The sequence below is a fragment of the Paramormyrops kingsleyae genome, chromosome 14 (genome assembly GCF_048594095.1).
Source record: "Paramormyrops kingsleyae isolate MSU_618 chromosome 14, PKINGS_0.4, whole genome shotgun sequence".
NCBI lineage: Eukaryota > Metazoa > Chordata > Actinopteri > Osteoglossiformes > Mormyridae > Paramormyrops > Paramormyrops kingsleyae.
The window spans coordinates 4,285,058-4,302,589 of NC_132810.1; the positions used below are offsets into that span (position 1 = coordinate 4,285,058).

Consider the following 17,532-nt stretch of genomic DNA (forward strand, 5'->3'; position numbering starts at 1 on the left):
AATTTGTTGTGATCATTGTGGTGTTCCAGGATAAGCTCTTGGCAGAGTGATTTCGCTGGAAATTGGGGGATTTTGTGATTTCTCATGCAGTTTGAGTTATTATTATTATTATTTCTTTTTGTCAGATTTTATGGTCTGGTGGAGTCATTTGTCTTCTGACAATACGGATTATCCAGAGTCCTTGACAAATGAGTAACATTAACATGGTATGTAGTAATTTCTATAAAGAGTAGAATACACCTAATCCATGTGCTTATTTGTAGTCTTAAGTGTGTTGCCAGAGTGATATAGTGTTCTTGTTTGCGGTACACAGATATGCCTGGGTACAATTGAGAGTGGCTATCAGGGTGTCAGTGGTGGGGAGGGGTGACTGTGTTCTAGAAGGAGTCTGAGCTGAATCATGAATGGTGTGATTGAAGCTGTTGCCTAGGTAACGGGCCCCGAAGATAGCTTTTGGTGCAGTGTGTATGATTTCTGTGCTAAGCCGCAGCCAGAGGAAGCCAGCTGACTCTGCTTTGTCCCTGTAACTACCTGCCGTCCCTTAGCTGTGCTGCATCTCCCTGTGCCTACTTACCTGTCTGTGAACACAGGTCTGCGGGAGATGTGAGACGGACCCTGCCTGACTCCAGATGCTCTGCACAAGATAGGAGGCACATGTCTGATTTGAAACCTGATCTACCCACAAGACTCTGAGACCACAAAATCAAACCATACCAGCACAATTATGTAGCGTTTAATTAAAAAAAAAAAAAAAAACCTTCTGCCAGTATTTTGCTGGAGACTGGCACGTGAGCTGTTGCCGTTATCTCGGATTCTTTACAGCTATTTGTGGTTTTTGTAGATAGTATTGATATGCATTCAGCTGACAGCAGCTGCATGAGCTGAAAATGTCTTTAAAGAAAATCTAATTAAAGATCCACAGACTGAGTGACCTTTAAATATCGTCTTCATGACTGTAATATCAATGGTCGAAATTTTGTGTGTGCTGGAAATGTGCTGTTTGTATTAAAGACCGATATGGGCTATTTATTTTGTTATACATTGCATCAGTATGATGGACCCAGAAGCTGCGCTGTCTTGCAGAATTGGAATGAGAAATTGCTCATTTTGGTTCAAGGAGATTCCACTCTATGGTTGAATTACATTTACCACATTAACCAACTGCTGTTGAGCCAGCCTTTCCCGGAGCGTGTGAATTGTTATGGTAGTCAGGAGCCGAGCCAGCCTGTTCTAAATTGCAATCTGTTAGATGCATGCTGCACACAGTGATTCAATTACTACCTGCATAACCCACTGTTGACTGCTGGCTGATCTTTGTTGCAAAGTCAGATCTGTTGCCCTGGAGATAAATGAGATTAAGTGCATGTCAATGGTAGGATGGACTCAACCGAATGAACACGGTCGGCGCTTTTTGAGACGGTGATGACGTAACTGTGATCCCCTTGATGTATTCGCTGGCAGGACTTATAAACATCGCGAACTCGGACAACCAATGACGTGCCGTCATGTGAAAGACAGGTGACTGCAACTGTGTGACGGTGATCGTTTCCCTCTTCTGCACCCACCATCTTGTCCTCCTTCAGGTGTCTTTGATATGTCGTCATGCCGGGGTTGTGACGTTGACGGCTGCTGCCTTGACGTCCAGGTCCCTGGCTTGAGATGGTAAATTTACGATATGTTGACAAGAATGTCCACAGGCAGCGCTGTGGAATGCCATGCTATGCCATGCAGCCTCTGAGCTGTTTAACAGAATTGAGTTACAGCTCCTCACAGATGGGGAAATGATTCGATTCCAAGTTAAGCATGTGCTGTCATGGCGATCTCATTCCTATAGTTATTATAAAGATATCTCTTTGGACAAATTGCAGTTCCGTCATTTTGCACCCTGGCGAGATGACCTGCATTGTGGTCAAGACTGTGCTTTGTATCCAATATTTTCTTGAAGCGTTTCTTCTGTACTTCACTTTGCTCTTATTCAACAGGACATTAACTGAAATGTTCTTCGAGGAGAAATAATAGCAATTTTCAAAAGCATTTCCATCTGAACCCCTTTGGGTACAATAACCGTATGGTTCGTTCTTTTCTGGGGTGTCAGAATAAACCTTAGCGTTCAGTTTTGATCCCAGAACCAAAAAATGGCGATTTGCTGGAAATTCATGTGTGGATTTGAAGTGTTTGTCTGTGGGTTTGATTTCTGTGCGTTTGAAGCTGCCGCCCAAGTGCAGTCCAAGCTCCGAATGTGGTGGGAAGTCTTGATCTGCTGCTGGCTGATCTGCTGAGGTTCCCTTTCATGTTCCGTTGCCTCCGGACCGTGAAGCAGAGCAACATCTGCAGTGGCCTGATTGACAAAGCTCTCCCTGGGACGTGCTACTGCCAAGCGCAGCAGGTGCTGCCCCCTGCCCCCCCCCGCGGCGGCCCGGTCGGGAGCCCCACCACGCCCTGGGAGAGAGTGGCCTGGTGTGTCAGTTGTTGGCTGCTCATTTCCTGCAGGTAATTGGGCCGGGCCGGCCGGACCCGCTGGGCGTCCGATGGCTCGTGTTGCACAGCAGCTGCTGTCGAGAAAGCGCTGGTCCCCGAGGATGTCAGCCCTGCAGACTAGGCTGCCGCCGCGTCTCTGTCTATCTCCCTCTCACTCTCTCCCTTCCGTTTTAATGACAGCGTCCGTTCGTTGAAATCGCTGATTTGTCACTCGATTCGTGGCTGATAAACGCCAGTCCGGAAGTGAGATATCAATACTGCCGGTTCCCGTTTTTTGCTCCTGCCGCTTTTCCCCCCGAGGTACGAGATTCTTGGGAAGTTGTCACTGTTGCTTTGTTAGTCCGAAATGAGGAAGGATGGTATGACGTGCATCTCAGGAACTTTGCAATTAAACTTTCATCAGTGTCATTACACTGGTGTAGTTTTACTGTCGTTGGGTGGCTCGCTCCTTATCGACATATAAGGGCACATCAGTGGGTGATAGAAAAGAATGAATGACCTGACAGCTGACTGGACCACAGCTCAAACAGTTGCTACTCAAGGGGGAGGCTAATGGCACATGCGCTGAAGCGTAATTAGTGTGCCGTGGCCAGTAATTAAGATGCTTTGGACAAAGGTTAGTCTGTAGACAGCTAATTGATACAGATTTTGTGCTTTGTGATGGATTTGGGCATCATTACTGAACTGTAAATGCTTGCCACCTTCTGGAAACGGTGGCGGTTCGATTCGGCTGACCTTGGACGTGTGACTAACGGTTTAACAGACACTGTATGAAAAAGGGGAGAAAGACTTAGATTTTGTAATGTATTAGGAAATAAGAAGACAAACCAAGTGCAGACTCCTATCCCTGTGTTTATGACATTCAGCGTGTTTCTATGATTAATGCCCCCCCGCTCTGTTTCCCCGGCAAGCAGGATCGGTCATTTACAGTTTGAAACGGCTTCCAAATTTACAACACTCTGTTCAGTGGCTTGGGGGGGGGGTTGCTCCTCTGGCAAAGTAGTGAAGATCTGCTTACTTATTTATTTTTTGAATGAATCCATATTTTAATTTTAGCCTCTTTCTGTGCATGCGGACAGAGTATCTCGCTCTTCAAAAAAGAAATATCGCACTTAACATGCAGAATTGTTTTAGAGAACCAATTTATTACATTAAAATAAATAAAACTCTTCTGCGTATCCGTCTTAGCATCCTTTCATTTGTATGAAATCCTAAGTGTATAAAATGAAAAGTATTGCAAAAGCACTTATCTGAGGAGAATGACATCGTTAGTAACAGGGCACATCAGTCTTTCCTTGGATCAGTTAGCATCTTTCAGGCTAAATGGTTGAACCTAACAAGCTGTTGTCCCCATAGACTGAGGGAAAAAATGTAATTCACTGATGGATGAACCAAGATACACAAGCAATTTTTTTTTTTTTTTTTTTTTTTTTTTTTTACAGATTATTGAAATTATTTTCTTATGCTGTTTTGTGCTGTTTTAAGGCTACTTAAAGCATGTTTTTGCTAGCAGCTCTGTGTCCACTGAGAAACTGCTACTGACGCCTCAAATCTGTCGCATTTGTATTGTAGGATAATGTAAAATATGCACTTCGTATGTTTGTGTTTTTTTTCCCCTCGTATCAGAAACAATGTCCTTTAGTTTCTTTAGTTTTTGTGTTAATTGGCCAATTCTGTTAAGGCAATGGTTCGTCTTGTTGATTTGCAATATTGTTCCTAACAGAGTAGAAGAGTTTTGGCCTAAACTGTGAGTAAATGAGGGAAAGCAGTCATTACTTTTGGAATGATTCCGCCTCGCAATTCTCAGTGACATGTCCCTAGAAATTAAACTTTTAAAAACATTTACTAAAAATAAATTCTGTGCCTTCATTTTTTTAACGTGGTTCTCTGGTTGAAGGGCTGGACTTCATGGGTCCTGTGGCCTTCAGTTTCTTCAAAAATCATTGTTCTCTGGGGCTGTGCAGCAATTCCATTTAGCTCCAATAAAATCCAGGTTAGAAATTTACTGCATTACAATTTTCTTTCTGTCAAATTCTAATGGAGAGTTACAGAGTTGCGGATTTTAGCATAATGCGCGGAGTGCGTGGCTCTGCTGGTTTGGTGCTGCGGTTTTCAAAGTCATCCTCTTACATTGTATTGGACACCATTATGCTTTTACACGTTGTATACAGTAATTTGAAAAGTATGTGTAGCTCTTACATTACACTTGAAACTGATTTTGTGGCAGTTGCATGTTTATTGCAGCGATTTATCAGTAGTGGTTTGATTGTAATTAGGGGAATTTAAGATCAATTTGTGCAAATATAATTGTGGTACAAAGTAATTTAAATGAGATGATTAACAAACTGAAGTCACTAGTTATACTGCTCGGTTGCCTCGTCTGCCTGTTGAATCGATAACTGCTTACCCATTGCAAATCGGGGTGAACTGTTTTGCAGAAATCTCAGACTTTATGTTGCCAGTTTTTTTCTCCCCTCAGTGTCACTCCTTGGCTTTCTGCTGCTCTTTCATTTGTATTCATTTTCCGGTTACTTGTGGAAATTTAAAGATTGAGCAGGGTGCATTAGTGCCGTGCTCAAGCACTGGGCAGAATGTCACCGCACATTCTGACACGTGTGTGACGCGGCAGGTTGGTGGGAAATCCTGGCCCGGCAGCAGACCGCGTAAGTTTAAACCAAAGGCCTTTTCCTCACTCAGCAAGTGGTGCTTAAATAGGATCGTTAGTAGGAAGCTCACTCATAGGATTAGCAAAAGGCTGAAGCAATATGGCTTGGTGGAGGTGGGACCCTCACACCTGAAGGTTTATGATTCCTTAGAGGTCACGGGGTTTTATGTTGATCTGAGCACATTTAAGGCCAAAGGCTTGGCAGCTATTGCTGCTGTGGCTGTGATTGACCAACTACCAAGCCAGTGGGCTCTGATATCACTCACTATACAGACTTACAACTATACAGACTTTCTCTTTTGGTTCTTATTAAGGGCATATAGTTTTATTATTTTTGCACCCTAGGTGATTGTCTCATGTTAAAGAAATATACACAGCCGTTTTGGAACGGAGCAGGGGGGGAGAGAGGGTACAGGGCTTTGACACCCCAGCAATGATGACTTGCTCGGGCTGAATGGCGCTCTCCCTGAGCACGAGGGAACCGCGATGAAAGACGGCGTCTTTCTGCTCCCTGCCAGAATAAAGGAGAGAGAAATGAGGTCCGATCCTGAAGCAACCCATCACAGCTTGTCCCCTCTCCTCACGGGACCCTATCATGCTGCCCCAGTTTCTGAGAGTAATGAGGAGCACGTTCCCCATCTTCAGTACCACTTTCGGGAATTGCATATGGGTCACTCAGAACGCCATGCCTTTGTTATTCGCTTCGCTATAATGTCTGTGAGAGTAACGCGGGCAAGAAAGTTGAAGGGGTTGGAGCAGCGACATATTATTTTTGCTTCCATTTCTAAAATTTCAAATGGTGGATGATTGATTTCTAATTATGTATACGTCCTCATAAATATACAGGCTGTTAATCGCGTGAATTTGTTGCTAAACAATCAGGCGACTCAGACTCTTCTTCAGTGGTGTTTGTGAGTGCAGCTACGATAAAATGGGTTTCTTGATTTTTTTCTTTTCTTTTTTTCCAGGCTCTGACACATTTTGTCTCCTTTCTACTGTAAATAGCTCAGCCTGGATCCATGGCTGGATATGGCCTTATTCGGTCTAACTAGGCTGAAGTGCGGAGCTGTGCTGTCCAGGCAGGTCATAAATCACGTCTAGCGGTGGCCCGTTACAAACAGAGCTGGGTCACTTTACTTTAATTTTGTACCAAACTAATTTCTGCTTTGTGAATCTCTCTTCTTCCTGACTGTTTAAACTTGGGTTTGATTTACATTGTGATATGACACTTTTGGGTTTTGTTTATGTTTTTAAATTAATGCTAATTCCTTTTCCTCTGTTTAACAATAGAATATCTATTAATGTCTTTAGCTTTTGCTAAATAGTGCTTAGCATATCCTTATACTTTTCATTTTTGTAAATATATTTTCATTTTGTTCTTGTTTGCCAGCCTTTCAGTAAATTTACTGCCGTTTGATGACAGTGACGCGGTTTTTATTCTGCCTTGGATTTCCATTGGTTATTTTATTCTGTCTTCTAATTCGGGTACATTTTTTGTCCTTGATCACATTTGAAATTGAAACTCGTTAAATAGTTCTAGGGGGGAAATTCCAATTCCCAACCTGGTCCTCAGGACCCCACCCCCCCCCCCCCCCCCACCGCGACAGTCCTCATTTTTGCTCCCTCTTAGGAGCTGGGAGGGAGCAAAAATGTGGACTGTCTGGCGGGGAGGTGGGAGGGAGCAAAAACGTGGACTGTGCGGGGCTCTCCGAGCACTGGATTGGGAAGCACTGCGCCTGGCATCCTGCTTGCTTCTCAGTGGTTGGGTTGCAGCTCACCATTTCTCTCTTTGCTGCTGTTATCGTCTTGGCATGTATTTCTGCAGGGACAGGGATGTTTGACGCCAGAGAACATAAAAGGTTGCGCAGATGTTAGTTTCCATATGTGAAATTGCTTCTTTGATAACCTGACGGTACAGTGTCTTAGCTGTGGTTTAGTGCTTAGTTGCTTAGTGCTGTAAGTGCTTAGGCGCAGTTCTTTGTGTGTGTAACTGTATCACATATCCCAAACTGCTCATAAATCACCATTATGGTTGAACCCCTGTGGCTGAACCTTAGATGAGTTATATTTTTAGATAATATTGTGCCGTAGTAGTGGAATTGAATTTGGGGTTTTGTTTCGCAAAATGGTAATTATGAGCTACAAAGAAGGCATCAGCAAAATTATTTGAATTTCGTTGATCCTTCCTGGTCATTAAGGGGAGATGGTTTAGACAAACTTCTATAGAGTTGTATGGTAAAATGTAAATCTGGTGAATAAGTGAATGAGACCAAATTCAGATTTGTCCTTTCTCTTCAGATAATTTTCATTAATTAAAAATAAATCATAATTAAATGTTACTGTAAAATGTGACGCAATTTCAATAGTATTCCTGGCAAACACAAAAGATATTAGGAGAATTTGAATTCAGGTGAGTATTGTGATTTGGTAAACAGCGGATGAAATTTATTCTTCTGGAAAAGGCTGAGTTTTAGCTGTTGCTTGTGCTGTGCTTTGCCTGTATTTGAGGAAATGAGTGACAAGCCGCCTTTGCTTTCCATACTTGGAAACCTTTTGTATTAACAAATGAAATGGGCCACCTGAGTAAGTGTGAATGTATCACTTTAACTTGCTTTTACCCTCTGGTGTTTATTGTGATTAGGGTTTGCAGTGATGTTATGATGCATAACTGTGTTGTTAGGTCATACAATACAGTGTTTCAGTGTGTACATTTGGCATTATCATCTATGGTACAATATGAATGGATTTTATTGTTTAATATGCAAAATTCCGACTTTGGTGACAAATATGAAATAATTGTCAATTAAATGCATAGGGGTTTCTAGCTGGAATGTTATAAATAATTAAGAATGTATACATGGATATTAAATATAATTATGTATCTGTACAGTATAATAGCTTTTGCTGATTTATGGCGTTTTGCAGCTTTTGTAAAGTAGCTAAATAAAATTGGCAGAAAAGGCCGCATGCCCGTCGTTCCCGGAGGGCATTGTCCTTAGCGCAGTGAGTGCGGATCGTGAGTGAGGTCTGCACAATACATGAGGGTCGGCTATTTTTGCCTTTGTTACTTTAATGGTTGTGTTTTTTCAAAGGTAAATCCCACTGTTTGCTTCGTGATTGTGGAGCTTCGTCTGAAACACGTGGGTTGATTTCTCATTCTTATTAATTTGCAAGTGGCAGCGTGCCGCCTCTGCTCTTCAAAGAAGTCGCTCCACAGAGCCTCATCTCACCTTTTTCCTCCAGCTAGGAGCGAGCGGCACCTCGGAATACTGAAGCGCTTTGTTATAACGAGACGAGACACAGAACCATTGCTTTTCTTATTTCCTCATCGCTTTTGTGGCTCTGCTACTGAACCTCTCACTTATCTTCCATCATTTCAGACCATTAATTCCATAAGTGCACAACTTTTTAATTGTTTCTTAACCTTGTTATTCTCACTGAATTAAATGAATGTCCTTAGTTGCCATCTGTGTACTGTACTAGATGGTTTTGATTGGGCAAGAATTTCTGCTGTCTAGACAGCATACACTGATGTGCCTCACCTGTTATTAGGTCCCTATTCAGTATACAGACGCTCCTTTACTTCCGAACTTTCAACTTACGAACTTTCAAACATACGAATGAAGAGGACTGTAAGTCCAAATTGTTAGTTGGGCTCCCATTCCCTGTCCGCAACATCAATTTAAAAAATTTTTTTTTTGAGTGCCAATTCTGCCTTCTGGTCGCTACTCCCGCCGTTCTTTGTACTTGTGTATACCCTTAAAATGATGTTGAATAACCACTTATGAACATTTCAAGTTACGAACGGCCGTCTGTACATGTGGGAATAATGTCTGATTCTACTTAACTGTTGCCAGTCATATATGAAAGCTTAAGTTGTGGTAGCAGCAGAACTGGTCAAATCCTGCGTGACACTGAAATCTGTCTCTGGGTGTTTCCATTTGGAGGTGGTTGGCATCCAGTGGAAGGGATCCGCTGTTCGGATCTCCTTGCTTATGGGTTCGGTTTGAACTTCAAACTGCTAACCTCTTGTAACTCACTTTACTCATTCTTTGTTTTTCAAAAAAAAAAATCATTGTATTTGCGCTTTGCAGAAGGTAGCAGGGCAAGAGCTTCCTGTGAAAATAACGTGCAATTGATGACAGTAGCTGGCAGTGACTCTAATGGCGGGTGACAGTGGGTTTTTAAAGATAAGCAGCCTGTGCTCTTTAATTCGCCTGCCATAGTATTGCTGAAGCTTCTGTTGAGTCTGTTTATCAGCATAGTTTTCTTGCCATTGATTTGACGGCTGTGGAGCTTCGTGTTGAATCTGGGGCTACATCCATGCTGCTCACCTGCCTTCTGCCTGATTAGACTGGCGTCTGTATCAAAGATGCAGCCTTAGTCTTGGCTTGTTCTCAGCTTGTGTCTAGTGCATATTCACTGTAGCCCCTTTGGACTCTCAGGTCCTGAGGCTTGGTGGAAGCAAAGGTGAGTAGTTTTACTGAAATGCCCAAGGTATTGTTGGATACGTGCTCTGTTTTTCCTGCTATTGCTTTGGATGAGGAAAATGAAATTTACAGAAACGTAATGGCGTTAATGAATCGTGCAGCGTGCTTTGACTCATCCTCAAATTACCTGCTAAACCGCTCAGCTGGTCTCCCACAGGCAACAGTGCTTGTAACGTGTGCGTGGCTGCGGTGAGACCTGGAGCGAGTCTCTGCCACGCGCTCTGCGGTCTCTCCAACCTGCACCCAAACCGCTCTCGGAATGGGAAGCAGAGGAGACTGGAGGGAATCTTCTTCCTGCAGTGGAAATTATGAACTCGAGGGACTCTAATGTCATGAAAAGACCACCCTCATTATCTAATTCTAGTCTAAGTAATTGCATGAACTCTCAAAACGGCATAAATTATTCACATTGTTTGCCGGTAATTGCTGATAGCTACTATATTTTAAATATTAAAATTTGTACATGCTTGACTGCCCCAAACTTATGTAATGGCATGTATCCTGATCTAGTATAATGCGGAATGTCTGCTACCGCTGACACGATGCCATGCAGTCAGATACGATGGCGACGAAGGGCTCGCGCTGAAGGTAAAAGGCAGCGAGCGCTCAACATTAACGTTTGAAGGAGAGCCGAGGTGCTAATGCTAACCGGCGGCGAATGGAGGTCATGCTAACGGCAGTGTGAGAGCCACAGCAGCCTAGCAGCGGACACTTGGCCCGCTGGCTCGCTAGCGGTGTGGGGAACGGAGAGATGTGCCATCCCAGATACTGTGTCAATCGGCAGGCGGGCGGGCAGGCGGTCTGTGCCGTGCAGCTGCTGTCGCCCGTCAGCCTGGGAATGCGGGGCTTAATGAGGCTTTAATCATCTGCTCTGTTTTCCTTCTTAAACACACATCTTGCATCAGTGTTCATACTTTAGCCTTACAGCAGAACCCTTTTTTTTTTTTTTTTACATTTCTTAAAGCTGTTGGTTCACCTTAAAAATAAGTATATTTTTAGTTATTTTTATCGTACATAATACGTACGATACATATTTCACTTAGTTCTGTACTTGCTTCAGATTTTCTATTTCTCATTCTAGATAAAACATATGGAATATGATTTCTTATTAGATTTTTACCAGAATTAAGCTATCTGCTAAATAAAAAAGTACCCCCAGAACACTGTAGTTCAAAAAACAGAAGGATAGTATGTTAACCCCTTCTCGAGTTCTCCCTAATATAGATGTTATAGAGAAGACTTCATTTATATTAGCAAAATGCGATGTTTTTTGGCAAAGCAATGTGAGCTTTGTTTGTTTTCAGAGGTATTAGGTTATATATGTATATTTTTTTTGGGAGCAGATGCTCTTTACATTGATCAGTGACAGCTGCTGCATGATATTACAGTATCCTGCTTTTGTACACAGGTAACAGAATACATTTCGTCAAATAACAGAACATGTTCTGTGGTTGGATTGTCTCACCCCATATAACCAGTGATGCATGCAGTTAAAATGTATTCAGAGGTACGGTTTCAAAAAGGATATTGTACAAGATCTTTTACATTTAGTCTCAAAGTGACGGAGCAGAAGACAAAGGTCATCAACATGCAAACATAATTATCAGTTTATAATGAACCCAGTTTACGGGATTTGATAAATGCTAAGATGAAGAGAAAGTTGTCCAAGGAAAGTGGTATCCGGATGAAGTATGAGCCTAATCCCAGAACCCTTAGAAGCTTCATCTGGGAAAGGCACCTGTTATGAATTACATCTCTACCAGATGTGGTTGCATCAGAGACAGTGATGGATCATTAACTTGGCAGCACCTCTGCAGTAACTGAGCTTTTATTTTCTAACACCAAAACTTTTCAGCGTGAGAACTTGGTAATAATGATTCCTCAACAGACTAGGCAAAATTTTGATCAAAATTTTGAGCTACATTGCTGTTTCAGGGTTGTTTTTCGTAGGGGGAAAAAACAGTGTGTTTGAAAATTCTGCAGCAAGTTTTGGACCTATGAAATTTGGGTCAATGATACCAACCGGACTCCTCATTGGCTGCTTGTCTGTCAGGTGGTCTCTGCTTTCCCTCGTCCCAGAGGTAGCTGACCTCCACGCTGGTTCCATGTACAAACATCTCCATGATTAAAAACAGTCCACATAGCTCGTTATTCCCCAAATGCCATTAAATAGTCTGACATCATATGGAAAATTGAACTAGGGAAAACATGGCAGGTTTCCTGTGAGTTGGAACAATCTAATAACTTTATGAGTCTTTTTAAAACTCTAATGGGTCAAAAAAGAGGACTGCTTTACTCTGTAACCACAAAAGGAGGACCATACTTTTGTGTTAATTTTGCATTTTGCCTTGCTTTCATTATCATCTTGAAATGCTGTTGCTCTGCTGTCATTTCATTAGCTGCATTTGTGCTGTAATCAGCCTATAAATGGTTTGTCGTGCTTCTTCTCCTAGTTCCACTGCAGAGAATTAAATGGCAGTTTAAATCCCAGAAACAAGATACATGTTCTAATCTACCTTTGCTAAGCAAAAACTGTGGAACGAAGTGGACTTGGATGTATTGACATCTGCTAAGCTCTTTTCCTAAAAGATATGTAGAGTCAAGTAGGCTATTGATGCCTAAAATCTCCAGATGGTGTTTGGACGTCTTTGCTGTCATTCGGTTCCCCTTCCCTTTTGGTCTGATGTCATTCTTCACATTTAATGTGCTGTATTGCCGCCTAGTGCTGCAGACATGTGCGTTGACCTGATCTTCATCCATTGGGGAATTTTAAGACCTTTATCCTGAGATCAACTTGTAGGGTCTGATTCAGACTTGATGTGTTTTACACACGGTGGTTTTGGGAACGGTCCACTAATTGAGTTTAGGGCTTGGTAGACTGTGTATTTGTCACAAAAGAAACTTGTGTGATTGTGCATTTACTGTACTAACTACTGTACTAGTAGGTCAGCATTTTCCACATTACTGCTATGTGATATTACTAATGAAACCGAACCTTGATTTGATACAAGCTGGTATTGCTAGTGTGTGCTTTCCCGGGGTAAGATAAACTCTACATGCTTTAGTAAGAGTGTAATGCTATGAAAATGGCTTGATCTGGATCTCTTGAATAGCCTGGCAATCTGTTTGTTTTTGTAGTACATGGCGTCCATCTGTGGATGTTTTCCTGGGCTTAGCCCTTCTCTCATTGTGGTTGGGAGACCATAAGGTGTATCGTATCCCACAAAGCCCTCTTAACACAGTTTGGAAGTAGAACGTGCTGGAAGAACAAAGACTGGGCGGAGTAATTGACAGAAATGCTCACTTTGACGCATTAGCGTTTAGTTTCTGATAGGCGAGCTGTAAAAATTTGAGATGCACACATTAGGTCCCGGGAAGTGGAGTGGTGATGTGGAACTGACTGCCTTGCGACCAACGGAAAAAACGGCATAAATGTTAAAATCACTTTAAAGGTTGCTTTGCTCTCTGACTGTGGCAGTGTAACATGTGATTGTATTTTGATTCCTGTTGTAAAGCCCGGCTGGCTTTGCACGTGTCATTCAGTGTTGGGCTGCAGGAATGGCTTCTCTGTTCTCAGTTCTATACTCAGTAATGCTGGTCAGAGGGATGGACCTCAGGGACAGAGCCATGTGCCCCGTGTCTCACATGGATGATTTGCCCTTGCTGCAGCCAACCTGCCCCAGCTTGGGGTAGATTATCAGCTTTGGCTCATAGGTGGCTGCCCATGGACACAGTTGTTAGTCGCTCCACAAGGATGCTGAGACACATTTATATAGAAAGCCCTGCTTTTGAGACTTAACAGAGTTTAGCCGGGTGTCATTGAGCTATTTATACCTCGGCCGACTGGTGGATGCCGTACAGATCCAGAGAAATGCCGGTCAGGAAAGGGTCTCAATATAGGCTCATTTTCCCCCGGACAGCTGTGCCCGTGTGTGTGTGCGCGTTAACGATAACGAAGCGGAAAAACAGCGTTTAGGGTTTGGCCGAGGATAACTGCCGTTTCCCTGGAATGTTAAGGTGGATAGTGGTGTGTGTGTGTGTGTGTGCGTGTGTGCAGCCAGTCCCCTTTGAACATGTACAGGCACATCCATCGTGATTTTGGATATAAGCTGTATCCTTTCTTGGCTTGACCCGTGCGAATATCGGTGAATATTTCACAACTGTCAAATGCTCGGTGAGACCTTGCTGACCAAGGCTTCGCCGCCGCCTTACCAGCCAGGAAATGCCGGTGACCTTGCTACCGCTCAACAACCGATGGTGATCCCTTCTCTCTCTCGCTCACGCTTAATATCGCTGATCGTCAGAGATGGATAGTAATCGAATAACCAAATCTCAAATCTAAACCAATACGGTAACATGCAAGTGCTTCTTTAACCAAAAATGTTAAATTAGCTACTTTGCATCAAAGCTGTAAGTTTGTGATTAAATTGGACTGTATGCGCAAGGCCGCTGTTTCACACCTAATGCTGCTAAAGCACTGTGTTCCACCTCTGGAACACCAGACATTCGTTCGCTGCGTTTCCCCCTTGGAGTGAGGGTAGTGGTTGCCATGGTAACCGCTCTCGTGATGCCAGTCCGCTAGTCTGGGGATGCAGTCACTCAGGTCATTAATGATTTTAATCATGCGGTCAAGGTCACAGCGTGCTATTGAATGTGATGTAGGTGTCTGCCATACCAAAGTCATCAGGATGATTTATTACATTGTCCCTTAAGGCTGGCAGTCAAAATTCTCAGTTTTAGTCCTTTGTGGTGTCTTGCCACATTCTGGCTACTGTTACTTACTGTAGACCATCTGAATGACTGCAGACCACTGCAGACACCTAGAATATGACCAAAACATTTTCACATTCTCCTGCAGTCCAGTGAACCACATCTGTGGGAGACGTAATAACTCGAGGGTTTGCTTACTTCTTGTTGTTTTCGAAAGCATTTTGTTTCTGTAGTGACTCGGTGTCGAAAGTTTAATGCGACTCCCAGAGCATTGTGTAATCCTCCGAGCAGCTGCTAAAAAACAGCGATAGGTGCCAGCCTTCTAGTCCGTAAACTTACAGCTCGCTGCATTGCAGGCTTTAAAATGCAGCCCGTCTGTACCAGTATTGCAAATCCAAAGGAGTTGATTGGAACTTCCTATGCGCAGCAGGAAGTTGGGGGAATCTGCGTTTGGCAAGCTTAAGCGTGACGCTTAAGGCGCGACCGACAGATCGTCAGTGTTTTCCACTTTAATGGCCGTCTGTAATACCCAGCACAGTGCAGAAGGGCCAGCTCTCTGTGTGACTCCCTGGAATGGCATCTCCCTTTTAAGCAGTGTAGAGAGCCTCTTAGTTTGTTTGGCAAACCCCTCAAAGTGCAACTGTTACAGCAGAATATTGCGGCTTAAAATCACAGCCTTATAAATGTGTCATTTTCCATGTTTTGATGCTTAACTGATGCCTTGATAGAAAGCGTCAATCACCTCATGTTAAACCGTGGAGGGCGGGCGGGCGGGCGGGCGGGGGGGGACTCTTGGGATGTGAACTTTGAGAATACGAGTGTGCATTTAACCGTCATACTAATGTCTGCCTCTAGATGTCAGTAAGATCTCCTGATCAGATTAATTAAATTCATTAAAAGTGCAAGCATTAATGGTTTTAGACATATTCCAATAAATACACCACACTCTGTTTTCCCACACTGTAATTTATCAACCCGCTTTGGCATTTGTGGAGGTCAAAACAGAGCTGTGAAAAAAGCAGTGTGTATTGTAGAGTGTATTGGCTTTCTTACAAAGTTAAAGAGGGAGCACCTGTGAGAAATGTTCCAAAAATGTTCTTTATTTCAAGCTGGATGCATGACAAGTTTAGCGGTTTGTGTTTTGTCCCCCCCACCCCACCCCCCCCTCAAAGATCCTAATCTCATTAATGAAAGTCTGCAATGGTTTTTGGCACCGGCTACTTCCAGAAGGCTCATGACGTGTGCTGGAAGTGCGGAGCCTTTCATAAGAATACCTGAGTGTGTCTGCCAGTCTTCTATTAGAGCTCTACACATACGAGTACTTTATGGCCAGGGTGTCAGGGATCGAGAGCCCGCGTGGGAGCTCCCCCGGGGATAGAACAAGGAAACATCTGTCAGGTAGAGAGATTTCTTCTTCAGTCTGCCCCCCTCCCCCCCCCAAAAAAGTGCCTTTAGAAGTGTCAGGCCTCATACCTTGTGGAAAGGAAGACTGAACTAAGACTGCTGGGTGCATTAACACTGATTCATACTGTATGTAATCTAAAGGTAAAGTATTAAGCTGATTTATATGCAGGTATATGTAAAATGTCTTTGCTGTACTTTAATGCCGGGCAGTAAGAACATAGCATATTAATGCAATAATACAGGTGCTGTGAAAGTCTTCAGTACAGGTATTTATTTAGTTGTTTCCATGGTCATATAAGACTAAGAGCAAAGGAACAGCCAACGGTCGAAAAGGCTGTGACATGCATATCTGTAAGTGGAGTGGTTGCACAGATAAGTCTGGCTTTGTTTGGGCTTAAGTGAGGGTAGCTGAGGCTGGAATCTAAGTGTACAGGTCACTGAGAGTGTGGAGTGAAGACGCCGTGAATGGCGCCGTGCTTTGTGCCTTGTGCAGCCAGCAGCTCTTTTTGCAACTAACTTTATTAATAGGAAGAAGCGTGCTGTTGTGTGTCTGGGTACAGAGGACTCTCCGAAGCTAAGGGGCTGACATATAACGGTGACTAGGTGGCTCTGGCACTGCTTCAGACCCCCGGGGGCAGCCTTCAGCGCAGACAATGGGCTGCTGTGACTCTGGTATATTGGGAGCGCATCCGTCATGAGTCTAATAGTTTGGCTGGTGCTGCCAACTGCCAGCTAGTTATCGGCTGTGTTTTATACATCCTCGTGACATGGAAAAAATCATAATTTCTGAAAATCTGCTACAGATCAATCAATTAAAACCAGTGATTTCCCCCCCCCCCCCCCCGCCAAAAGAAATAACTTCATTACAGATTATTCCTTGGTTTAAGTAATGTTTATGATCTTTGTATCAGTGATGGATTTAATGTTAATCTTAAATTATGCGTATATATTATTGTTTAATTATGTGAGCTCTGTGGATTGAATGACTTTCAGATGAATTGTACTGGTTCGGTGCGTGCTTAAGCTGGCTGGGCTGATAGTGGTTTAATGGTATATTATGGGTAAGAACACTTGAGTCTGCTGTACTGCTTCAGCCCTGGGGATGTTGTTCAAATTATAGTAGCCAATATACACTTCATAAACATTGGTTTAAGTGAGGCTGAATGTTACCGCCAGGGCAGTTTAGGCAGGGTTCAGTCCTGGAATGTGGTATTTGTAATTCAGTGGTATAATTTGTGTACATTAGACATCTTGATTTCATTGCAAGCATTCAACACCTCGGACAGCAAGCGAGTGATTTGACCGCAGCACTGACATGGTGTGCTTTGCAGGTACCACAGAGCGAGTGATTTGACCGCAGCTCTGACATGGTGTGCTTTGCAGGTACCAACAGAGCGAGTGATTTGACCGCAGCTCTGACATGGTGTGCTTTGCAGGTACCACAGAGCGAGTGATTTGACCGCAGCTCTGACATGGTGTGCTTTGCAGGTACCAACAGAGCGAGTGATTTGACCGTAGCACTGACATGGTGTGCTTTGCAGGTACCAACAGAGCGAGTGATTTGACCGCAGCTCTGACATGGTGTGCTTTGCAGGTACCACAGAGCGAGTGATTTGACCGCAGCACTGACATGGTGTGCTTTGCAGGTACCAACAGAGCGAGTGATTTGACCGCAGCTCTGACATGGTGTGCTTTGCAGGTACCACAGAGCGAGTGATTTGACCGCAGCACTGACATGGTGTGCTTTGTAGGTACCAACAGAGCGAGTGATTTGACCGCAGCACT

The 17,532-nt window shown here is 43.4% G+C and overlaps 1 protein-coding gene across 18 annotated transcripts in view; it reads left to right on the plus strand.

The window, feature by feature from the left end:
* The window catches only part of LOC111856227 (RNA-binding protein Nova-1), a 46,363-nt gene that overhangs the window by 12,778 nt on the left and 16,053 nt on the right, over nucleotides 1-17,532 (plus strand). The gene's annotated exons all lie outside the window — the stretch shown is intronic.